At 49.2% G+C, this 25,619-nt stretch overlaps 1 protein-coding gene across 1 annotated transcript in view; it reads right to left on the bottom strand.

Moving 5' to 3' along the window:
* setdb1b (SET domain bifurcated histone lysine methyltransferase 1b) overlaps nt 1-11,897 on the bottom strand; it is a 108,791-nt gene extending 96,894 nt beyond the window's left edge. Inside the window, exon 1 of the mRNA XM_052045939.1 lies at nt 10,580-11,897. The gene's annotated coding sequence lies outside the window, so the exon portion shown is untranslated. The remainder of the gene's footprint in view (nt 1-10,579) is intronic.
* Nucleotides 11,898-25,619: the final 13,722 nt, after the last annotated feature.

Genomic DNA, 25,619 nt, shown 5'->3' with positions numbered 1-25,619 from the left:
TAAGAGTGAGCCCGCATTTACGTCAGATGGCAGCCTGTTCCACACTCCCACCACTCTGAGTGAAGAAGTTCCCCCTAATATTCCTCCTAAACCTTTCCCCTTTCACCCTAAAGCCATGTCCTCTCGTACTGATCACTCCTAATCTAGGTGGAAAGATTTACTCTGTCTACACCCCTCATAATTTTGTAAACCTCTGTTCCAAGGAATAAAGTCCTAACCTGTTCAATCCTTCCCTGTAACTCAACTCCTGAAGACCCGGCAACATTCTAGTAAATCTCCTCTGTACTCTTTCAATCTCACTGATATCCTTCCTATAGTTAGGCGACCAGAACTGCGCACAATACTCCAAATCTGGCCGCACCAATGTCTTATACAACCTCACCATAACATCCCAACTCCTATACTCAATACTTTCATTTATGAATGCCAGGATGCCAAAAGCCTTCTTTACAACCCTGTATGTGACGCCACTTTCAGGGAATTATGTATCTGAACTCCCAAATACATTCACTGATTAAAAACACTCTGATGCTGGAGGAACTCAGCAGGCCAGGCAGCATCCGTGGAGAAAAGCAGGCGGTCAACGTTTTGAGTCAGGACCCTTCTTCAGGACTGAAGATAGAGAAAAGGGGAAGCCCGATATATAGGAGGGAAAAGCAGAGCAGTGATAGGTGGACAAGAGGGGAAGCGGGGTGGGCACAAGCTGGTGATAGGTAGATGCAGGCAAGGCCCTTCCTATCCCCATCTCTTACCCTGAAGAAGGGTCCTGACTAGAAACATTGACCGCCTGCTTTTCTCCACAGATGCTGCCTGGCCTGCTGAGTTCCTCCAGCATCAGAGTGTTTTTCAGCTAGATTCCAGCATCTGCGGTCCTTTGTTTCCTCTTATATTCACTGATTATTTCAGCAATGCAAGGTTGCACTGATAGATACTTCTGAGATTTGAGGAGATAGTGCCAACTTTTACCAATGTCACCTCTGAAACCCACACTTAGAACAGGAACACGAGGGAGACACAGGGGACTGCAGGTGCTGGAATCTGGAGCATCACAATCTGTTGGAGAAGCTCAGCGGGTCGAGCAGCATCTGTGGTGGTGGTGGTGGTGGTGGTGGTGGTGTGGGGGGGGGTGGGGGGGGGGGTGGGGGGTGGTAAAAGGAATTGTCGACGTTTCGGCTCGACAATCCCTTTCTCCCCCACGGGTGCTGCTCGACCCGCTGAGTTCCTCCAGCAGATTGTGTGTTGAGAGTGAGGGAGAGAGAAGGGTCCCACAGTGGCTAGAGGTTGTAATTACAGCATGGGAAACCTGAACTTCCTTTGCCAGCGGGCAGAGTGTCTTTTGGCGTGACCTGGAGCCATGACTCACTGCAATGGGCCTATTTTAAATAGTAAATAATCTACTCAACTACTTCTCCCTTTCCATTAGAGGAAGTGCTGGCTCTGGCTAATTGAGCCCGATGGCTTCATGGGGCAAAGTACAGCACAGCACAGGAATAGGCCCTTCAGCCCACGATGTCTGTGCTGAGCAGGATGCCAAAATAAACTAATCCCTTCTGCCTGCACATAATCCATCTCCCTCCATTTCCTGCATGTTCATGTGCCTGTCTAAAAGCTTGAAAGCCACTATCATATCTGCTTCCACCACCAACCCTGACAGTGCAAACCAGGTACATACCACTGTGCAAAAGACTTGCCTATACATCCCCTTTCTTCTCCCCCCCCCCCCCCAGCCCCCACCTTAAAGCTATACCCTCTGGTAGGGTGGGCACGGTCGTGCAGCAGTTAGTGTAATGCTATTACAGCACCAGTGACCCGAGTTCAATTCCTGCCACTGTCCGTAAGGAGTTTGTACCTTCTCCCCGTGTCGGCGTGGGTTTCCTCCGGGTGCTCTGGTTTCCTCCACATTCCAAAGGCGTACGGGTTACGAAGTTGTGGGTGCTACGTTGGCGCCGGAAGCGTGGCGACACTTGCGGGCTGCCCCCAGAACACTCCACGCAAAAGATGCATTGCACTCTATGTTTCAATGTACATGTGACTAATAAAGATCTTATCTTATTTGTACCCTGAGAAAAAGGACTATCTACACCTCATAATTTTATAAACTTCTCTATCAGGTCTCCCCTCAGCTGCCGACACTCCAGAGAAAACAATCAAAGTTTGTCCAACCTCTCCTTATAGCTCGTGCCCTCTAATCCAGGCAGCATCCTGGTGAACCTCTTCTGGACCCTCTCCAAAGCCTCCACATCCTCCCTGTAATGGGGCAACTAGAACTGCACACGAAGTGCAGCCTAACCAAAGTTTTATACAGCTGCAACATGGATATGAAACTTTCGTTTAGGCTTCCTTGGGTATTAAAACAGAAAGTTGCTGGAAATACTCTGCAGGTCAGGCAGCAACTGTGGAGAGAGAAAAGCAGTCAACGTTTCAGATCTATGACCCTTCGTCAGAGCTGGGAAAGAGAGGAAGCCAGTTAGTTTTCAGTAGGAGAGAAGGTGGGGAGGGATGTGTAGAACAAAGGGAGTGTCTGTGACAGGGCCAGTCACCAGCACATTCAATTTCTTGGTCTGTGTAATGTGTTGATAATGGCAAGGTGGTGGGACATACCCAGCATGCCAGACGTACGAGAAAGATAAGAAGAACTGTGCCAATACGATACAGAGTCAGAGAGCAAGGAAACAGGCCCTTCAGGTCCATGTCAACCAAGATTTCCACCTAAGCTAGTCCCATTTGCCCACATGTGGCCCATATCCCTCTAAACCTTTCCTATCCATGTACCTTTGTTACTGTACCTGCTTCAACCACCTCCTCTGGCAGCTCATTCCATATACGGACAACCCCCTGGGGTGAAAAAGTTGCCCCTCGGGTTCCTACCCAGCATTTGTACCCTGAGAAAAAGGACTATCTACACCTCATAAATTTATAAACCTCTATCAGGTCTCCCCTCAGCCTCTGCCGCTCCAGAGAAAACAACCCAAGTTTGTCCAACCACTCCTTATAGGGCAGATGCAGTAGTGTAGCGGTTAGCGTGACGCTATTACAGTGCCAGCAATCCGGGTTCATTCCGGCCGCTGTCTGTAAGAAGTTTGAAAGTTCTCCCCATGTCTGCGTGGGTTTCCTCCGGGTACTCCGGTTTCCTCCCATATTCCAAAGACGTACGGGTTAGGTAGTTGTGGGTATGCTATGTTGGTGCCGGAAGTGTGGCGACACTTGCGGGCTGCCCCCAGAACACTCTATGCAAAAGATGCATTTCACTGTGTGTTTCGATGTACATGTGACTAATAAAGAAATCTTGTACTAAATCTCTCCCCTCTCACCTTAAACCTATGCCCTCTAGTTCTTGATTCCCCAACCCCAGGAAAAAGAGTATGTGCATTCACCCTATCGATGCCCCTCATAATTTTCTACACTACTATCACCCCTCAGCCTCCTATGCTTCAGTGAATAAAGTCCCAACCTGCTCAACCTCTCTCTATAACTCAGGCCCTCGAGTCCTGGCAACATCCTTGTAAATCCCCCTCTGCACTCTTTCCAGCTTAATGGCATCTTTCCTGTGGCAGGGTAACCAAAACTAAACACAATATTGCAAATGCACCCTCATCAATGTCTTATAGATTAAAATAAAACAGAAAGAAAACTGCTGGAAACGCTCAACAAGTCATGCAGCATCTGTGGAGAAGAGAAACAGAAGACCTTTGTCAGACCTGAGAAACAAGTTGGTCCTGGTAGCAGCAAAGGTGGGGGGAGGGGAATGGGTGGAACCAATGGGGGTGAAGTCATTCGGCAGATGAGATCAGAATGAGCTGCTACAGCAGTGTAATTAATTACTTTCCATGGACGCTGCCTGATCTGTTGAGTTTGTCCAACATTTTTCTATTTCAGACTTCCAGCATCTGCAGTTTCTTGTTTTATTTTCCACTTACTGGCTTCCTATTGTCAGGGTCACAAGTCCACATTGACCAACTGGCTACACTAATCCCATTTACGAACACTCGGCTCATGACCTTCTGTGCCTTGGGCAATTTAAATTCTCTTGATATTTCTTACAAGTTGCGACAATCTACAAGGCCAGACTGCACTTCGAGTACTCAAGGAAGCAGGACCACATCCAACCACAAAGCACTCTTTTGAGAACCACGGTCAGAGCTATCTTAAACACTCGCACAACACATAACAACAGCGCATATCTGCCTTCCTGACCTGTGCACATTTTCCAGCTCATCCACACACACTGGCTGTGTCACACTTCAAACCAGGCAGAACAGTTACAGGCACGTTTCCAACAGCTGGTCAGAGCCTCGTGCAAGGCTGTAAACTTTTCTCAAAATGTGCAGGTGTGCCCTCGAGATAATCGGTGACAAGGCAACACGGCAGCCATTGGGGGTCTGGATTCATCACGTCACACATGTTAAAGACTGTAGAAACATTCAGCAAATCAGGCACATCTCAGAGTCACACGGCACGGAGACAGGCTCTTCGGCCCAACTGGTCCATGCTGATCAAGATTCCCATCCAAGCCAGTCCCGTTTGTCCCATATCACTCTAAACCTTTCCAACCCGTACCTGTCCAAGTACCTTTTAAATGTTGTTGTACCTGCCTCACCCACTTCCTCTGGCAGCTCACGCCACATAGACACCATCCTTCGTGTAAAACAAAAGTTGCCCCTCAGATTCCTATTAAATCTCTTTCCCCTCCCACCTTAAACCTGTGCCCTCTAGTTCTTGATTCCCCAACCCTGGGGAAAAAATTGTGCGCATTCACCCTGTCTATGCCCCTCACGGTTTTATACACCTCTGTCATATCGCCCCTCAGTCTCCTACGCTCCAAGGAATAAAGTCCTCACCTGCCCAAGCTCTCCCTATAACTCAGTCCTGGTAACATCCTGTAAATCTTTTCTGCACCGTTTCCAGTTTAATAATGTCTCTCCTATAGCAGGGTGACCAAAACTGAGCACAATACTCCAAGTGCAGCCTCACCAGTGTCCTGTACAACCGCACCGTGATCTCCCCAACCTCTCTACTCAATGCCCACCAACGAAGGCCAGCAGGCCAAGCACCTTCTTCACCGCCCTTTCTACCTGGGACTCCTCCTTCAGGGAACCATGAAGTTGTACTGCAAGGTCCCTCTGTTCTTCAATGCTCCTCAGGGCCCTACCGTTCACTGTGAAAGTCCTACACTAATTTGACTTTCTAAAATGAGTCAAAGAGAGATACCGCATGGAAACAGGCCCATCAGCCCATCGAGTTCACACTCACCACTCAACTGCCCATTTTCAGGGATTGTACATTAATCCTTTTTTTTTTTAAAATTCTCCCCACTTTTCCATCAATTCCCTCCAGATTCTACCCTTCACCCACACATTGGGGACGGGGGCAATATGCAGCAGCCAATTAACCACTTGACCCACACGTCGTTGAAATATGGGAGGACTCGGAACACCCAGGGGGGAAACCCATAAAGTCACAGGGAGAATGTGCAATCTCCACACAGACAGCGCCTTGGATCAGCATTGAACCTGGTTCGCTGGTATGGAGACAGTGGCCCTACTAGCTGCACCACTGTGTAGCATTTGTGGAACGGGGAACAGTTAGTGCTTCCAGTCAGAGAACCCTCGTCAGAACCAGCTTGGACACCAGCACTCTTTCTCTTCCCACAGATGCTGCCCGACCTGCTGAGTGTTTCCAACTATTTTTTTTATTTCAGATTTCCAGCATTAAAATGGGCGCTTTAATAACACAACTTTGACCTTGAATTTCAAAAGCAAGAGTACAGTGTGTATCTGGCCCCGACAACAGGAAGAATTTTAGCTTTGGTTAAGCTTACACTAGTAAACCTTTGCTCAAGCCGATGAAAAATGATCGTCTATATGCTAAATGTCTTTTCGGTTCCTTGCCTTGCTTCAGAGTCAAAGGCCTGTTGACCCAAGACTGCAATGCAGGACTACATGCAGTGCTACGGAGTCAAAGCAGCATGCAATGGGCAGAGACAAGTGATCCTTCAACCAACATATCAGATCAAAGCTCTGCAGCCCTGCCAAGTGACAAGGCCAGATTTGGAGTACTGTGTGCAGTTCTGGAAGGATGTCATTAAACTGGAAAGGGTGCAAAAAAAAATTGACAAGGACGTTGCTGGGACTGGAGGGCTTGAGTTACAAGCAGAGACTGGATAGGCTGGGACTGTTTTCCCTGGAGCACAGGAGGCTGAGGGGTGACCTTATAGAGGTTTATAAAATCATGAATGGTGTAGATAAGGTCAAAGGTTTCCCAGGGTAGGGAAATCTTTTAGGACATCCGTTTAAGGTGAGAGGGGAAAGATTTAAAAAGGGATCTGAGGGGCAACGTTATGCCCAACAGAGGGTGGTGGGTGTATGGAATGAGTGGTCAGAGGAAATGGTAGAAGCAGGTACAATAACAACATTTAAAAGACATTCAGACAGGTACATGGATAGGAAAGGTTTAGAGGGATATGGACCATACGCGGGAAATGGGACTAGCTCAGCGTGACAACTGATCGGCATGGACGAGCTGGGTCAAAGGGCCTGTTTCTGTGCTGTAATACTCCGTGACTCTCTGGCTTTCTCTGAACTGCTTCCAACTCATTTACATCTTCCCTTAAAATAAAGAGACCAATACTGTGCACGGTATTCCAAAATGTGACCTCACCAATGCCCTATTTATTCAATGCCTTTGGCAATAGATAACAACATTGCCAGCTATCCCAATTACTGTACTTGCATTATAGCCTTTTGAAAACCATCCAAATCCCTCTTATTCTGAGCTGTGTAAACTCTCACCATTTATATACGTTTTCTTTTTATTCTTCCTGCCACATTTTCCCCAAACTAATGTCCACATTTCATATCAATCCCCATCACTTAACTTGTACAGTATGTACCGTTACCTTTTTTCTATCTTTGCAGCATTAGCAAATTTAAAAACCATACCTTCATCCAAGTCATTCAGGTAAATTGTGAAAGTTGAAGCCCCAGCACCAATCCCTAAGGCACACCACTTGCCAACTGGTAAAAAGCGCAGTTATGCCTACGTTCTGTTTTCCACAGCAAGCCAATCTTCTATCTGATCTATGAGCTTCTATTTTCTGCATTAATCATCTCCAACAAGAGAGAGTGTAACCATTTATCCCTGACATTCAAGAGAATTACCAGCGCCAACTCTCTCAAGTATGGGGGGGTGTGGGTGGGGGTGTCACTATTGACCAGAAACTTAACCGGACCAGCCACAGAATACCCCTGGCTACAAGAACAGGTCAGAGGCTGGGGAGCTTGCAGTGAGTGACTCACCTCCTGACACCCAAAGGTCTTTCCCCCATCCACAAGGCACAGGTCAGGAGTGTGACAGGACACTCCCCACTTGCCTGGGTAGAGTTAGTCCATGCACTCCACATCACCTTTCCCCCATCTACAGGTCAGGAGTGTGATAGAACACTCCCCACTTCCCTGGGTGGAGTTAGTCCATGCACTCCACATCCGCCACATTACCTTCCCCCCCATCTACAGGGCACAGGTCAGGAGTGTGACGGGACACTCCCCACTTCCCTGGGTGGAGTTAGTCCATGCACTCCACATCCGCCACATTACCTTCCCCCCCATCTACAAGGCACAGGTCAGGAGTGTGACAGAAGACTCTCCACTGGCCTAAGTGAGGGCGGCTCCAACAAATCTCAGAGAGCTCAACACCACCCAGGACAAAGCAGCCCGCTCGATCAGCACCCCACCTACCCCCTTCTCCCTCCCTCCCTCCACCACCAGTGCACAGTGGTTGCAGTGTGCACCGTCTAGAGAACGCACTGCGGCTACTCTGACAGCACCTCCCAAACCAGTCACCTCTACCATCAAGGGCAGCGGGTGCAGGGGAACACTACCACCTGCAAGTTCCCCTCCACCATCCCAACTTGGAAACATATCAGCCGTTTCTTCACCATCATTGGGTCTAAATCCTGGAACTTCCTCCCGACAGCACCGTGGGAGCAACAAACAATCTGCTGGAGGAACTCAGCAGGTCGAGCAACATCTGTGTGGCGGGGTGGGGGGAGGGGTGGTGGGGAGGAGGGGGAAAGGAATTGTTGGCGTTTCAGGTCAAAGACCTGCATCAGGACTGAGAGTGGAGAGGGGAGATGGCCAGTGTAGAGAGGAGGGGGGCAGTGGTGAAACAGGCCCCCCCCCCCGAGGTGATTGGTGGACTGAGGATGGGTGAAAGAGGTCATGAGGTTGTGCCAAGTACAGCAAAGGAGGAGGGTTGGAGTTGAGAGATAGTTGCAGGTGAGGGTTTGAGTTATAAGCAGAGGTTGGATGGGCTGGGACTTTTCTCCTTGGAGTGTAGGAGGTTGAGGGTGACCTTATAGAGGTTTATAAAATCATGAGGGGCATGGATAAGGTGGACGGTCGCAGTCTTTTTCCCCCAGAGGAGGGGAGGCTAAAACTAGAGGGCGTGGGTTTAAGGTGAGGGGAGAGATTTAAAGGGACCCGTGGGGCAACTTATTCCACATATCCACCACCTTCTGTGTGGAAGAAGCTGTAGAGGCGGGTACAATTTTAAAAGACATTTGGACAGGTTTCATGGTAGGAAAGGTTGTACAAACTAGGATTGTTTTCTCTGGAGCGGTGGAGGCTGAGGGGAGACCTGATAGATTTTTTTTAATTATAATTTTTAATTATAAACTATTGAACAGTCCCCTAGTTCGATATGATGGACTCTGACCTCACAATCTACCTCGTCGTGGCCCTTGCACCTTATTGTCTGCCTGCACTGCACTTTCTCTGTAACTGTGACAGTTTATTCTGCATTCTGTTATTGCTTTTCCCTTGTACTACCTCGATGTACTGATGTGATGAAGTGACCTGTATGGAATGGCATGCAAAACAAAGTTTTCCACTGTACCTCGGTACACATGACAATAATAAACCAATTTATGAAATTTCAACAAGATGCTGGAGGAACTCAGCAGTCTAATTAGTGGCAGTAAGTGGGGCAAGTGTGGCCTCCTCTACATTGGCGAGACCAAAGCAGACAAGGTGACTGTTTCGCAGAACACCTGCGCTCCATCCATAACCGCGATCTACATCTCCCTGTTGCCAGTCACTTCAACTCCCCCTCCATCACTGATAACGTCAGCCCTCAGCCTCCTCCACTGCCAGAAGTCCAAACACAGAACTGCTGAGTTCCTCCTGCACCATCTTGTTTTTCTCATCTAGATTCTAGCATCTGCAGTCCTTTGTTTCTGCAATTTATGAAATTTACCAAATAGACAACCTCCATGCAGAGAGAGCAAAAAAAAAAAGATGGTGACAAAGAGGTTGCAGATGGAAACAAGCAAACTGCTGGAGGAACTCAGTGGATCAAGCAGTATCTGTGGAGGTGAAAGGATAGTCCAAGATGCAGTGTCTCAACCCGAAACATCGAGAGAATAAAAGAGAGCTAACGTTTCCATGGCCCCCAGTCTTGATCTGAAATAATAACTCTGCTTCTTTCATCCGCAGGTGCTGCCTGAACTGCTGGGTTTTTTCCAAACACTTTTTATTTCAGATATCCAGCATTTACAGATTGTTTTAGAGACACAGAGACTGCAGATGCTGGAATCTGGAGCAACAGACAATCCGCTGGAGGAACTCAGCGGGTCGAGCAGCATCTGTGGAGAGAAAGGAAATGTCGATGTTTCGGGTCAAAACCCTGCATCAGACTGCAGCATGTTTTTTAAGCTACATTTACAGGAAGGATGTGGAAGCTTTGGAGAAGGTGCAGACGAGGTTTACCAGGATGCTACCTTGTTCAGAGGGTATGTGCTATAAGGAGAGGTTGGACAGACATGGGTTATTTTACCTGGAGCATTAGAGGTCAAGGGGAGACCTGATAGAAGTTTATAAGATTATAGGGTAGACAGCTGGTAACATTTCCAGGGTTGAAATGGCTAATACTCAAGGGCATGCATTTAAAATATCAGTTTATTAATGTCACTTGTACTGAGGTACAGTGAAAAGCGCGGGGCTGCAAACACTGCGGCACACCCCTCGCAGCCGCAGCATGGGGCACACCCCTCGCAGCCGCAGCATGGGGCACACCCCTCGCAGCCGCAGCATGGGGCTGCAACAGTGCGGCACACCCCTTGCAGCATCATTGGACTACAACTCCCAGAATTTCTCCCTTCGCCTCCATTTCCACCCTAGTAAAACTACAGCTCCCAGAATTCCCGCTGCAGCGTTACCAGGGCAGCGGCGCTGGGACTACAGCTCCCAGGAATTCCCGCTGCAGTGTTACCAGGGCAAGCGGCGCTGGGACTACAGCTCCCAGAATTCCCGCTGCAGTGTTACCAGGGCAGCGGCGCTGGGACTACAGCTCCCAGAATTCCCGCTGCAGTGTTACCAGGGCAGCGGCGCTGGACTACAGCTCCCAGCGTGCTCGGCGGCACGGTGATGCTGTGGGGAATTTTGAAAAAACGCGCGGTCGGGCGAAGCGTAAACCGGGGCGAGGCGGCGGCGGCGGCCGGTCGGTCTGTCGGTCGCCGGGGGAGGGGGGGAGCTGGGGGTTTTATTCCTCCCCACGGCTCCCCATGTTGAACGGGGCCACCCACCTCGTCACTCGAGCCAGGCTTCAGCCGCCCGCCGATCGCAAGGCCCCGGCGGTGTATTCCCGCGCCGGCTATTGTCTACCGCCTCCCCCGGCTACGGACCGGCGCCACACGACGAGGCCCAACTTCCATTCACGGTGAGAACCAGGACCATTTTCCTTTTCTTTTTATATATTAAAAGAACAACTCGCTCCCCCTCCCCCCCCGGCGGTGAAGACGGCGGTTTTTACCTCAGAGCCCACCGCGCGGGCCGCCTCCACCGCAAGGACCAATTGCACGGAGGATTTTCTGACAGACGTCTGTGCCAGCCAATCAATTGAGAGCGCTCTACTGATTGACTTTGCTTTCCGCCAATGGGCCGGCGTCCTGCGCTCGACGGCGATGCGCAGCGTTGTGGGAGGGAGCGTCGCGGTTTTGGCTGACCGACATACGGACTAACCAATGAGCTGCGAGGAACGTCATCCCTCCCCTCTGATTTACCGCCGTCCGCCCAGCTGATGGACAGCCGCTGCTACCAATGGGATGTGGAGCTGCCCATTGGTACTGCCTCTTTTTTGATTGATGGTGGTCTCCGCCAATCATTGCACAGGAGCGGCCTCTACCCACATGGTTGATCACCTGTAATGGGGTAAATTTAGGGTTTTGGCATGGGGTCATCTCACCTTCATTCCTGAGGCCAGTTCTTTGGCCAGGAGATCTCCTCTGAAGGCAGATCCTGGAATTGGAGAACATTGAGCAGCTCAGAGAGAGAGAGTGTGTTCAGCCCATCGAGTCTGTACTAGCTCATAGAATAATCCCAGCAGATCCAGTACCCCTCTCTCCAATTCCTCTGTGACCATCCTGAATGGTTCTGTTTCCACAACCATAAGACCATTAGGAGCAGAACTAGGCCATTCGGCCCATTGAGTCTCCTCCGCCATTCAATCATGACTGCTTATTTTTTCAACCCCATTCTCCTGCCCTTTGCCAGTAACCCTTAACCCCCCTAACCATCAAGAACCTATCAATCTCTGCCTTAACTGCACCCAACGACTTGGCCTCCCACTGCCCTCTGCGGCAACAAATTCCACAGATTTACCGCCCTCCGGCTGAAGAAATTCCTTCTCATCTCAGTTCTAAAGAGACTGCCCTTTATTCTGAGATTGTGCCCTCGGATCCCAGACTTTCCTACTAATGGAATCAACTCCACGTCGACTCTATCCAGGCCTTTCAGTATCCAGTAGGTTTCAATAAGATCCGCCCCCCTCATCCTTCTGAACTCTTGAGTACAGGCCAAAGAGACATCAAACGCTTTCATATGTTAAGCCTTTCATTCCTGGGATCATTCTTGTGAACCTTCTCTGGACCCTCTCCAGGGCCAACGGATCTTTCCTTAGACACAATGTTCCAAATGCAGTCTGACCAACGCCTTATAAAGCCTCAGCAGTACATCAGAGAAACAAAGGACTGCAGATGCTGGAATCTAGATGAAAAAAACAGCAAGATGCTGGAGGAACTCAGCAGGCCAGGCAGCATCCGTGGAGAAAAGCAGACAGTCAACGTTTCAGGTCAGGACCCTTCTTCGGGACTGAAGATAGGATAAGGGGAAGACCAATATATAGAGGGGAGAAACAGAGCATTGATAGGTGGACAAAAGAGGGGAGGCGGGGTGGGGCACAGGGTGGCGATGGGTAGATGCAGGTAAGAGATAGTGACAGGCAGATGCGGGGGAGCAGGGGGGGTTTCGTAGAACACCTGCGCTCCATCCATAACCGCAATTTGCACCTCCCCCCGTCGCCAATCACCTCAACTTCCCCTCCCACTCCATCACTGATACGTCAATCCTCGGCCTCCTCCACTGCCGGGAGAATTCCAAGCGCAAACTGAGGAGCAGCACCTCATTTTCCGTCTTGGGACCTTGCAGCCTGATGGCATGACATTGAATTCTTCCACTTTAAGTAACCCCCACAACAACCCCCCCCACACCGTGCTTCTCATCTCTCCTTTCCCAGCCTTTTCCCCTCTCTCTCCTTACCTTTGACCCATCCCCCAGTGGATCTGCTCTCCCCTCCTCCCTCCTCACCAGCCCATCAGCATCTCTTACCTGCATCTACCTATCACCCACCCTGTGCCCACCCCACCTCCCCTCTTTTGTCCACCTATCACCGCTCCCCCTATATATCGGGCTTCCCCTTTTCCTATCTTCAGTCCTGAAGAAGGGTCCTGACCCAAAACGTTGACCACCTGCTTTTCTCCACAGATGCTGCTCAGCGGTACATCCTTGCTTTTATATTCTGGTCCTCTGGAAATGAATGCTAACATTGCATCTGCCTTCCTTACTACCGACTCAACCTGCAAGTTAACCTGAAGGGAATGCTGCACTAGGACCCAAATCCCTTTGCACTTCCAATTTCTGAATTCTCCTCCCCGTTTAGAAACAAGTCTACGCCTTTATTCCTTCTACCAAAGTGCGTGAACCCCACACTTCCTACGCTGTATTCCATCTTCCACTTCTTTGCCCACTCTCCCGACCTGTCGAAGTCCTTCTGCAGACTCCCTGCCTCCGCAACGCGACCCGTCCCTTCACCTATCTTGGCATCATCTGCGAACTTGGCCACAATGCCGTCAGTTCCTTCATCCAGATCATTAACGTATGAAGTGAAGGGTTGCAGTCCCAGCACTGTTCCCAACAGATCTCCACTAGGCAGCCATCCTGAAAAGGACACCATTCAACATTTCATATGTTGAAAGGACTGGACAGAGTAGATGTGGCTAAGTTGTTTTCCTTGGTGGGTGAGTCCAGGACAAGGAGGGCACAGTCTTAGATTAGAGGGTACCCATTTACAACAGAGATGCAGAGAAATTTCTTTAGCCAGAGGGTCGTGGATTTATGGAATTTGTTGCCACATACAGCGGTGGAGGCCCGATCATTGGGGGTGTTTTGGGAGGAGATTGATAGGTATCTAATTAGTCAGAGTATCAAGGGATTTGGGGAAAAGCCGGGAGTTGGGGCTAGATGGGAGAATAGTTTAGCTCACGGTGAAATGGTGGAGCAGACTTGATGGGCTGAATGGCCTACTTCTGCTCCTTTGTCCTGTGATCCCAATTCGCTGCCTTCTGCCAGTCTGCCAATCTTCTATGGAGACACAAGAGACTGCAGATGCAAATGATGTGTTTAAAGGCAAGGTACTAGCATGGATAGGAGATTGGCTCAACAAACAAGAACTCAGTGGGTGGAGCTGCCTCTGTGGCAGGAAAGGGTGCAGGGTTTCAACCCAAAACATCGGCAATTCCTGTCCTCCCACCGATGCTGCTCTCGACCCGCTGCCGTCTATCAGCAGATTGTTTGTTGAGCCAATCTATCCATGCTAGTACTTTGCCTTTAACACAGTGGGCTCTTATCTTGTTTAGCAGCCTCGTGTGCGGCACCTTGCCAAAGGCCTTCTGAAAACCCAAGCAGATAACGTCCACTGAATCTCCTTTGTCCGACCTGCTTGTTACCTCCTCAAAGAATTCCAACAGTTGCACTCTGAATTGAAACAGGACTGCCCTTCCAAGACTGAATGTCAAAGACAACTCTTACTTTCTGTTTGTGTGAGAACAATTGCCTGCCCGCTCCTTTTGCTTTTTATTATATAGTCTATTGTGCTGGGCAGGTCCCAGTAGGACAGACAATGCAATATTAGCAATGCATTACACAGAGAAAGAAGCTTAATCTGATTTTAATTGCCACATTACATTATCTGGTCTTGCCTTATCAGAGATATTTCTTTTGTTCTCACCTTTCCTCTCCCACTGTCTCTGCTATCTGAGTAACCTATCTCTCTCTTCAGTAGTTCTCATTACCAGTCCCAGACCTGAAACGTAAAATTGAAGTCGAGTTTATTGTCAGATGCACAAGTCCGTGTGTGCACGGGTGCAATGAAAAACTTACTTGCAGCAGCGTCACAGGCACAGAGCATTAGAGAATGAACATACACAAGAAAAAACATAAATGTAAGTTGTAAACAATTTTTATAAGGGACACAATTAGAACAAAACAAAAGTTCATTTTCATGCAAAGTGGTCATAGTGTTGCTAAACTGTAGTGATTAGGCTTCTGCAGGTTGGTTCAAGAACCGAATGTTCCTCAACCTGGTGGTGTGGGACTTCAGGCTTCTGTACCTCCTGCCTGATGGGAGCTGCAAGAAGATGGCATGGCCCGGATGGTGGGGGATCTTTGATCACAGACGTTGCCTTCTTGTAGATACTCCCGATGGTGGGGAGGGATGTGCCCGTGATGTACTGGGCTGAGTCCACTACTCAGTGCACTACTGTTCCTCTTTCCGCAGAGGCAGCCTGACTTGCTGAGTTTTTCCAACATCATTTTGTTTAAATTTCAAATTTTAAATCATCGCCACTGAACGGTCCAATAATGGCAGCATCTACCCGTCATGGCTCCGCGCAGCTCGGTGAAATCCCCTCTCCACCTTCTCTGTTCCAAGGAGAACAACCCCAGCCACTCATCGCAAACCTTGGTGCTGAATACCATGACAGAGTCATAGACATATACAGCACGGAAACAGGCCCTTCGGCTAAACTCGTCCACGCCGACCACACTGCCTAACCTGAGATAGTCCCGGTTACCTGCATTTGGCCCATGTCCCTCTAAACCCTTCATATCCATGTACCTATCCAAATGTCGTAATTGTATCTACCACTTCCGCTGGCAGCTCGTTCCATACACACACCACCCTCTGTGTGATAAAGTTGTCTCTCAGGTCCCTTTTAAATCCCTCCCCCTCACCTTAAACCTATACCCTCTCGATTTAGACTCCCCGACCCTGGGGAAAAGACTGTGCCCGTCCGCCTTATGTACGCCCCTCACGTCAGAATCAGATTTATTATCACTGACTTAAATGACATGAAATGTGTTGTTTTGCAGCAGCAGTACAGTGCAAAGACATAAAATTACTATAAATTACAAAATAAATAGTGCAAAAAATTAGGAATAATGAGGTAGTGATCATGGGGTTCATGGACCGTTCAGATATCTGATGACAGAGGGGAAGAAAGCTGTTCCTGAATCGTTGAGTGTGGGTCTTCAGGCTCCCGTACCTCCTCCCCGGTGGTAGTAATGAGAAGAGGGCACGTCCCGGGTGGTGAGGGTCCTCAGTGACAGACACTGCCTTCTTAAGGAACCGCCTCTTGAAGATGTCCTCGATGGCGGGGAGGGTTGTGCCCGTGATGGAGCTGACTGAGTCTACAACCCTCTGCGGCCTCTTGCGATCCTGTGCATTGGAGCTTCCGTACCAGGCGGTGATGCAACCAGGCAGAATGCTCTCTGCCGTACATCTGTAGAAATTTGCAACAGACTTTAGTGATATACCAAATCTCCTCAAACTCCTAATGAAGTAGAGCCGCTGGCATGCCTTCCTCGTGATTGCATCAATGTGTTGGGCCCAGGGTAGATCCTCCGAGATGTTGGCGCCCAGGAACTTGAAGCTGCTCGCCCTTTCCACCGTTGACCCCTCAGTGAGGACTGGTGTGTGTGTTCTCCCCGACTTCCCCTTCCTGAAGTCGGCAATCAGTTCCTTGTTCTCGCTGATGCTGAGCGCGAGGTTGTCGGTGCGACACCACTCAACCAGCCGATCCATCTCACTCCTGTACACCTCGTTGCCATCTGAGATGAGAACATAAACCTCTATCAGGTCACCCCTCAGCCTCCTTCGCTCCAGGGAAAACAGTCCCGGCCTATCCAGTCTCTCCCTGTGACTCAGCCCTCCAGTCCTGGTAACATCCTTCTGAATCTTTTTTGCACTCCTTCCAGTTTAATGACATCTTTTCTATAGCAAGACAACCAAAACTGTACATAGTACTCTAAATGTGGCTTACCAAGGTCTTGTACAGCTGTAACATGACGTCCTGACTCCTGTACTCCGTGTCCTGACCGATGAAGGCCAGCGTACCAAAATGGTTGCCGCTTTCAGGGAACCATGTACCTGCACCCCTGGGTCTCTCTGTTCTACAACACTCCCCCAGGGCCCTACCAAAGTCAAGTTACTGTCATCTGCACAAGTCCATGTGTGCACAGGTGCAATGAAAAACTTACTTGCAGCAGCATCACAGGCACAGAGCATCAGATTCAGCAGCATTCACAAGAAAAAACATAAATTATACACAATTTTTACAAGAAAGAACACAATTAGAACAAAAATACAAAGTTCATTGTAGTGCAAAGTGATCAAAGTGCTCCCAGTTGTTGCTGTACTGAGGCAGTGATTAGGGTTGTGCCGGTTGGTTCAAGAACCGAATGGTTGAAGGGAAGTAGCTGTTCCTGAACCTGGTGGTGTGGGGACTTCAGGCTTCTGTACCTCCTGCCCATTGGGAGCTGCGAGAAGACAACACGGCCCAGATGGTGGGGGGATCTTTGACGACGGACGTTGCCTTCTTGAGGGAGCGCCTCCTGTAGATACTCCCGATGGTGGGGAGGGATGTGCCCGTGATGTGTTGGGCAGAGTCCACTACTCTCTGCAGCTTCTTACGTTCCTGTGCATTTGAATTGCCGTCCCAGACCCTGATGCAACCAGTCAGGATACTTTCAACAGTACATCTGAAGAAGTTTGTTAGAGTGTTCGGTGATAAGCAGAACTTCCTTAGCCTCCTAAGGAAATAAAGACGTTGGCACGCCTTCCTTGTGATTGCATCTGTGCGCTGGGCCCAGGACAGGTCGTCCGAGATGTTAAACGCCCAGGGATTTAAAGCTGCTGACCCTCTCCATCGCTGATTTCCCCCCAATGTAGACTGGCGCCTGTTCGCCTTCCATCCCCATCCTGAAGACAACATTTACTGTGCATTTTAAAGCCCTACCATTTTACTGTGCAAGTCCTGCCCCGGTTTTTCATTCCAGAAACTCTTCTGGGAATTGTCTTGTGTGCCTTCTCCAGGACTTCCTTCACAGGGCGCGGTGACGGGAGTCACGTACAGTTTTTGGTCTCCTTACCTGTGGAAAGATGTGCCAACCAAGATGGAGCACAGTGTGGAACACAAACTTGGTTCAGGGGTAGCGGGAATTAGGACAGGTTGACTAGACTGGAACTGTATTCTCCAGAGATCAGAAGAATGGAAGGACCCTGTCAGACCCCACTTGGAGCACTGTGCTGAGTTCTGGTCGCTTCACGACAGGAAGGATGTGGAAGCATAGAGTGGGTGCAGAGGAGATTTACAAGGATGCTGCCAGGATTTGGGAGCATGCCTTATGAAAGCAGGTTGAGGGAACTCGGCCTTTTCTACTTGGAGTGACGGAGGATGAGGGGGGACCTGATAGAGGTGCATAAGATGATGAGAAGCATTGATCGTGTGGATAGTCAGAGGCTTTTTCCCAGGGCTGAAATGGTGGCCACGAGAGGACCCAGGTTTTAAGGTGCTGGGGAGTAGGTACAGAGATGTCAGGGGTAAGTTTTTTACTCAGAGAGTGGCGAGTGCATGGAATGGGCCTGCCGGCAACGGTGGTGGAGGCGGAATCGATAAGGTCTTTTAAGAGACTTTTGGATAGGTACATGAAGCTTAGAGAAATAGAGGGCTATGGGTAAGCCTAGTAATTTCTGAGGTAGGGACATATTCGGCACAGCTTTGTGGGCCGAAGAGCTAAAGTGTGCTGCAGGGTTTCTATGTTCTATGTCTCAACAGGCTTAATGAGGGGAGGATATTCCCCCTACAACCCTGGGGTCACAGTCCTCAGAATAAGGGGTCGGCCGATTGAGGTGAGGTGAATGAGATTGATATTGTTTCCAAATATTGGGGAGGGGGGGGGTCAAGGTATGTGAGGACAGTGCAAGAAAATGCACGGGTAGAAAATCAGCCGTGATCTTGATGAATGGGGTAGCAGGCTGAAGGGGCTGAATGGCCTCTTCCAGGTTGGAGTCACACAGCACAGAAACAGGCCCTTTGGCCCATCTCGTCCATAGTGCCCACCAAGCTAGTCCCATTTGGCCCATATCCCTTGGAACCTCTCCATGTACTTCAGTGTTCTTCCAACTTATATATGTGAAATCTCCCATGTGAGGTGCTATTTTAATTGAAATTAGAATTAAATTATTATTGTCACATGTACCAAGATACAGTAAAAAAACGTAATTTTGCATGCTATCCATACAGATCATTTCAAAACATCAGTGCATTGAGATAGTAGAAAGGAAAAGCATATAACAGAATGCAGAATATAGTGTCACAGTTACAGAGAAAGTGCAGTGCAGGCAGACAATAAGGTGCAAGGGCCACGACGAGGTGGAATTGAGACATCTTTATCATAGAAGAAGTCCGTTCAAGAGTCTGATAATAGCAGGATAGAAACTGTCCCTGACCCTGGTGGTTCAAGCTTTTGTATCTTCTGCCTGACGGGAGGGGGGAGAAGAGAGAATGTCCAGGGTGGGAAGGGGGGTCTTGCTGTCTGCTTTACCGAGGCAGCGAGAAGTGTAGACAGAGTCCACGGAGGTGACGCTGGTTCCATGACGTACTAGGCTTGTGTCCACAACTCTCTGAAGTTTCTTACAGTCCCAGACAGAGCAATTGCCGTACCAAGCCGTGATACATCCGGGTAGGATGCTTTCTGTGGTGCATCAATACAAATGGTGAGGGTCAACGGGGACGTGCCAACATTTCCTTAGCCCTCTGAGAAAATAGAGGCGCTGGTGAGCTACCTTGGCCGTAGCATCTGCAATAGTTGGACCACCACAGGCTCTCAGTCCTCTCGATCTCAGCACCATTGATGCAGACGGACGTGTGCTCCGCCACCCCTTCCCCACCCCCTTCCTGAACTAACAGCTTTCCCAGCCCCACCCGTTCCCTTCCACCACGGACAACTGGTCCCTCGCCCCCTCCAGTGTCAAATTTTGCCTGAACACATTCCCTTCCTTCCACTGAACCCCTCTCCCTCACGTGGGGAACAAAATATCGGCACCCGTGGCTTTTCCCCAGGTTGGTGATAACAATTCCAAACGGAGTTTAATCCTGACAAGTACGATGTGATGCACTTTGGGAAGTTTAATAAGTGTAGACCTATGCAATGAATGTAGTGCCATAGGGAATATTGAGCAGCAGAGGGACCTCAGTTTACAAGTCCGTGGATCTCTGAAGGTAAATAAGGTGGTGAAGAAGGCATATGGGATTGGAATTGGTTTATTATTGATAAGATCTCTTTATTAGTCATGTGTACATCGAAACACACAGTGAAATGCATCTTTTTGCGTCGAGTGTTCTGGGGGGCAGCCCGCAAGTGTCGCCACTCTTCTGGCGCCAACATAGCACGCCCGCAACTTCCTAACCCGTACGTCTTTGGAATGTGGGAGGAAACCGGAGCACCCGGAGGAAACGCACGCAGACACACGGGGAGAACGTACAAACTCCTTACAGTGGCCAGAATTGAACCCGAGTCGCTGGCGCTGTAAAGCGTTACAGTAACCGCTACACTGCTGTGCTTGTCACATGTATCATGGTACAGCGAAAAACTTGTCTTGCATACCGTTCATACAGATCATTTCATTACACAGTGCACTGAGATAGTACACGTTAAAATAATGCAGAATTCAGAGTAAAGTGTCACAGCTACAGAGAAAGTGCATTGCAGGCAGACAGTAAGGTTCAAGGTCATAACGAGGTAGATTGTGAGGTCAAAGAGTCCTGCTGGCCTTCATTAGCCGGGGCAGTGAATACAAGAGCCGGGAGGATCTGGTCCAACTTTATAAACCATCGTCAGATCACAGCTGGAGCACTGTGCAGTTCTGGTCACCACACTACAGGAGGAGGTGACTGCACTGGAGAGGGTGCAGAGGAGGTTCCCCGGATGGTGCCTGGGACGGAGCGTCTTCAGTTACGAGGAGAGGCTGGGTCTGTTCTCCCTGGGGCTGAGGGGGGACCTGATAGATGTGGATGGAATTATGAGGTAGGACAGATAGGAAATGGCAGAAGTGTCTAAAACTATAGGGTAGAGGTTGAGGGGAGGATATTTTTCTAATTTGAGGACAGTCCCTTGGGAACGGAACCCTGCCATAGCCCAGGGACCACTTGTAGTTGGGAGATAAAAGGTGAGGTGCATTGAAATTTCTTCACTTCGGAGGCTAGGTGAATCTCTGGGACTCCCTGCCGAGAGTGATGGAGAGAGGATCATTAGATGTATTTAAGGTGGAGATAGATAAATATTTTGCAAGATCGAGGAATTGAGGGAGATGGGGAACTGGCGCAGAAGAGGAGTTTGAGGCCAGTGTAGATCAGCTGTCCATCATATTAGGACCTAGAACATTGCAGCACAGTACAGGCCCTTCAGACCAGGATGTTGTGCCGACATTTTAATCTACTCTAAGATCAATCTAACCCTTCCCTCCCACATACCCCTCCATTTTTCTATCCATGTGTCTATCTAAGAGTCTCTTAAATGTCCCTAATGTACTGCCTCTACCAGCACCCCTGGAAGTGCATTCACACACCCACCATTCTCTGTATAAAAAAAAATTACCTCTGATATCTCTCTTGTACCTTCCTCCAATCACCTTAAAATTATGCCCCCTTTACGTTAGCCATTTCCGCCCTGAGGAAAGGTCTCTAGCTGTCCACTCGATCTATGCCTCTGTACACCTCTATCAAGTCACCCTCTCATCCTCCTTTGCTCCAAAGAGAAAAGCCCCAGCTCACTCAACCTATCCTCATAAGACATGCTCTCCAATCCAGCAGTATCCTGGTAAATCTCCTCTGCACCCTCTCTAAAGCTTCCACATCCTTCCTATAGTGAGGCGACCAGAGCTAAACACAATATTCTAAGTGTGGTCTAACCAGGGTTTTATAGATCGCAACATTACCTCGCGGCTCTTGAACTCAATCCCCAACTAATGAAGGCCAACATACCATACGCCTTCTTAACAACCCTATCAACTTATGCGGCAACTTTGAGGGATCTATGGACTTGGACCCCAAGATCCCTCTGTTCCTCCACACTGCTAAGAAATCCTGCCATTAACCCTGTACTCTGCCTTCAAATTCAATCTTCCAAAGTAAATCACTTCACACTTTTCCGGATTGAACTCCATCTGCCACTTCTCAGCCCAGCTTTGCATTCTATCAATGTCCTGTTGTAACCCTCGACAACCTTCTACACTATCCACAACACCACCAACCTTTGTGTCATCTGCAAACTTACTAACCCACTCTTCCATTTCCTCATCCAAGTCATTTATAAAAATCACGAAGAGCAGGGTTCCCAGAACAAGATCCCTGCGGAACATCACTGGTCACTGACCTCCAGGCAGAATACACTCCATCTACAACCACCCTCTGCCTTCTATGGGCAAGCCAATTCCGAATCCACACAGCCAAGTTTCCCTGGATCCCTGCCTCCCAACCTTCTGAATGAGCCTATCATGGGGAACCTTATCAAACACCTTACTGAAGTCCATATACACCACATCCACTGCTCTACCCTCATCTATGTGTTTTGGTCACCTCAAAGGAATTCAATCAAGTTTGTGAGGCACAACCTGCCCCTCACAAAGCCATGCTGACCATCCCTAATCAGACTATGCTTCTCCAAATACTCATAAATCCTGTCCCAAAGAATCTCTTCCAATAATTTGCCCGCCACTGAAGTAAGACTTACTGGTCTATAATTCCTGGGGTTATCCCTGCTCCCTTTCTTGAACAAATGAACAACATTTTCCACCCTTCAATCATCTGGTACTACTCCTGTGGCCAGTGAGGATGCAAAGATCTTCGCCAAGGGCTCAGAAATCCCGTAAAACCCTGGGATAAATCCTGGGATATATCCCGACCAGCCCCAAGGACTCATCTATCCTAATGTTTTTTCAAAAGTTCCAGCACGTCCTCCTTTTTAACATCGACATGTTCTAGCTTTATCACCGATGTCGAAGTCTCTCTCACAGGTGAACACTGAAGCAAAGTATTCATTAAGGACCTCCCCTCCCTCGTCCGACTCCAGGCACATTTTTCCTCCTCCGTCCCTGATCGGTCCTACCCTCCCTCTAGTCATCCTCCTGTTCTTCGCATACGAGTTGAACGCCTTGGGGTTTTCCTTAATCCTACTCGCCGAGTTCTCTTGTCCCCTGCCCCCCATATTGAATGGTAGGGCAGGTTTGAGGGGCTGAGGGCTTACTGCTGCTCTGATTTTCTTGTGGGGGAATCGAGGGATATGGGGAAAGAGCAGAAAATGGTGCGAGGTAGGAGGCGAGCTGTATCATAGAAACATAGAAAAACCTACAGCACATACAGGCCCTTCGGCCTACAAAGCTGTGGCTGAACATGTCCCTACCTTAGAAATTACTAGGCTTACCCATAGCCCTCTATTTTTCTAAGCTCCATGTACCTATCCAAAAGTCTCTTAAAGGACCTATCATATCCGCCTCCACCACCGTTGCCGGCAGCCCGTTCCACGCACTCACCACTCTCTGAGTAAAAAACTTACCCCTGACATCTCTGTAACCTCCTCCCCAGCACCTTAAACCTGTGTCCTCTTGTGGCAAACATTTCAGGCCCTGGGGAAAAGCCTCTGACTATCCACACGATCAATGCCTCTCATCATCTTATACACCTCTATCAGGTCCCCCCTCATCCTCCGTCGCTCCAAGCCGAGTTCCCTCAACCTGCTTCCATAAGGCATGCTCCCCAACCAGGCAGCATCCTTGTAAATCTCCTCTGCACCTCTCTATGGCTTCCACATCCTCCCTGTAGTGAGGCGACCAGAACTGAGCGCAGTGCTCCGTGGGGTCTGACCGGGGCCCTATATAGCTGCAGCATTACCTCTCGGCTCCTAAATTCAATTCCACGATAGATGAAGGACAATACACCGTGTGCCTTCTTAACCACAGAGTCAACCTGCGCAGCTGTGTATCTTTGACAAATGGCCTCATCTGCTCTCGTTGTTATGTCTCACGGTCCCCCGCCGCTCCTGTTAAAGGCAGGTCTTTCCATAACGTCTGACCCGACCCCCCTGCCTACCTCAACCGTGATAGGGTTCACCTTGACCTCCCCACCTTGCCTGCTGTCCTCCAGTTGGAATGAATCACCACCCCCTCCACCATCTCTCATCCAGTGTCCCCGCAGGTTCCTTACCCTACTGCCCTTCCCTTGGGACCTCCACAGGTGATGCAACACCTTTCCCTTCCCCCCTCCCCACCCCCCCGTCCTTCCCATCATCCAGGACTGCAGAAGCAGGCCATTTGGTCCAATGGGTCTGTGCTAGCTCTTTGCAAGGAGATCCCAACTGTCCCAATCCCCTTTTTCCCAGTAGCTCTGCAAAGTAGAACCTAGAACAGTACAGAACAGGAACAGGCCCTTCGGCACACGATGTGCTGAACTAATTAAACCAATTCTTTCTGCCCACACAACATCTATCTCCCTCCATTCTCTGCATATTCATGTGCCTATCTAACAGCCCCTTAAACCCCTCCATCATACCTGCCTCCACCCCCACCCCTGGGTGCACATTCCAGGCACCCACCACTCTCTGTGTAAAAAAACTTACCCCGCACATCTCCTTTGAATTTATCCACTCTCCTTAAATGCATGCCCTCCGGTGTCAGACATTTCAACCCTGGGGGGGCGGGGGCGGGGGGGGGGGGGGGGGAGAGATACTGGCTGTCTACTCTATCTGTGCTTCTCATAATCTTATAAACCTCTATCAGGTCTCCCCTCAGCCTCCAATGCTCCAGAGAAAACCACCCAAGTTTGTCCAACCTCTCCTTATAGCATATTGGTATTGGTTTATTATTGTCACTTGTACCAAGGTACAGTGAAAAACTTGTCTTGCATACCGATCGTACAGGTCAATTCATTACACAGTGCAGATACATTGAGTTAGTACAGAGTGCATTGAGGTAGTACAGGTAAAAACAATAACAGTACAGAGTAAGTGTCACAGCTACAGAGGCAGTGCAGTGCAATAAGGTGCAAGGTCACAACAAGGTAGCTTGTGAGGCCAGAGTCCATCTCATCGTATAAGGGAACCGTTCAATAGTCTATCACAGTGGGGTAGAAGCAGGCAGCATCCTGGTGAACCTCTTCTGCACCCTCTCCAAAGCCTCCACACCCTCCCTGTAAACGGGGCAACCAGAATTGAGTGCGATCCTCCAGTGTGGCCTGACCAGAGTTTTAGAAAGTTGCAGTTCTCTGCTGGGAAGGCAGTGGCATATTTCAAAGGGTTGGAGGTTAGAAACAGGGAAGTATTGTTTCAATAGTACGGGGTGTTGGTGAAGCCGCACGCTGAGTACTGGATGCAGTTTTGCCCCTTATTTCAGAAAAGACCTACTGGCATTGAAAGCATCCAAAAAAGATTCACTCGGTGAATTCCTGTCCTACCCCAAACATAAAGAAATAGACATTAAGACACAGGAGCAGAATTAGGCCATTCGGCCCATCAAGTGCTCTGCCATTTGATAATGGCTGATTGATTTTTCCCTCTCAACCCCATTCTCCTGCCTTCTCCCCGTAACCTTTGTCACGCCCCAATCAAGAACCTATCCATCTCAGCCTTAAATACACCCAATGACTTGGCCTCCACAGCCCTCTGTGGCAACGGATTCCACAGATTCACCGCTCTCTGGCTGAAGAAATTCCTCCTCATCTCTGTCCTGAAGGCACGTCCCTTTATTCTGAGGCTGTGCCCTCTGGTCCTAGACTCTCCCACAGATGGAAACATCCTCTCCATGTCCGCTCTGTCCAGGCCTTTCAATAAATCACGGCTATATTCTTTAGGGTTTTGAAGAACGAGGGGTGATCTGTTTGAAACGTACAAAATACTGAGGGGACACGATGGGGGAGATGTGAAGATTTTTCCACAGATGGGAGGGTCCTGAATGAGGGGACATCGCTACAAGATTAGTGGGGGCGGTCATTTAACACTGAGGCATGTGGGAACTTCTCCCAGTGAACGGTGAATCTCTGGAATTTTCTCCTCCACTTGGTTGTGGAGACTGAATCATTGGGGGCATTTAAAGAGGATGCAGATAAATATCTGAAAGATCAGGGGATTGAGGTCGTTGGGGAACTGGCACCGAAGAGGAGATGAGGGCCTGCGGTAGATCAG

Source organism: Pristis pectinata, chromosome 40 (assembly GCF_009764475.1).
Source record: "Pristis pectinata isolate sPriPec2 chromosome 40, sPriPec2.1.pri, whole genome shotgun sequence".
NCBI lineage: Eukaryota > Metazoa > Chordata > Chondrichthyes > Rhinopristiformes > Pristidae > Pristis > Pristis pectinata.
Note: the sequence above shows the minus strand (reverse complement) of the source record. Positions and strands in the feature narration are given on the sequence as shown.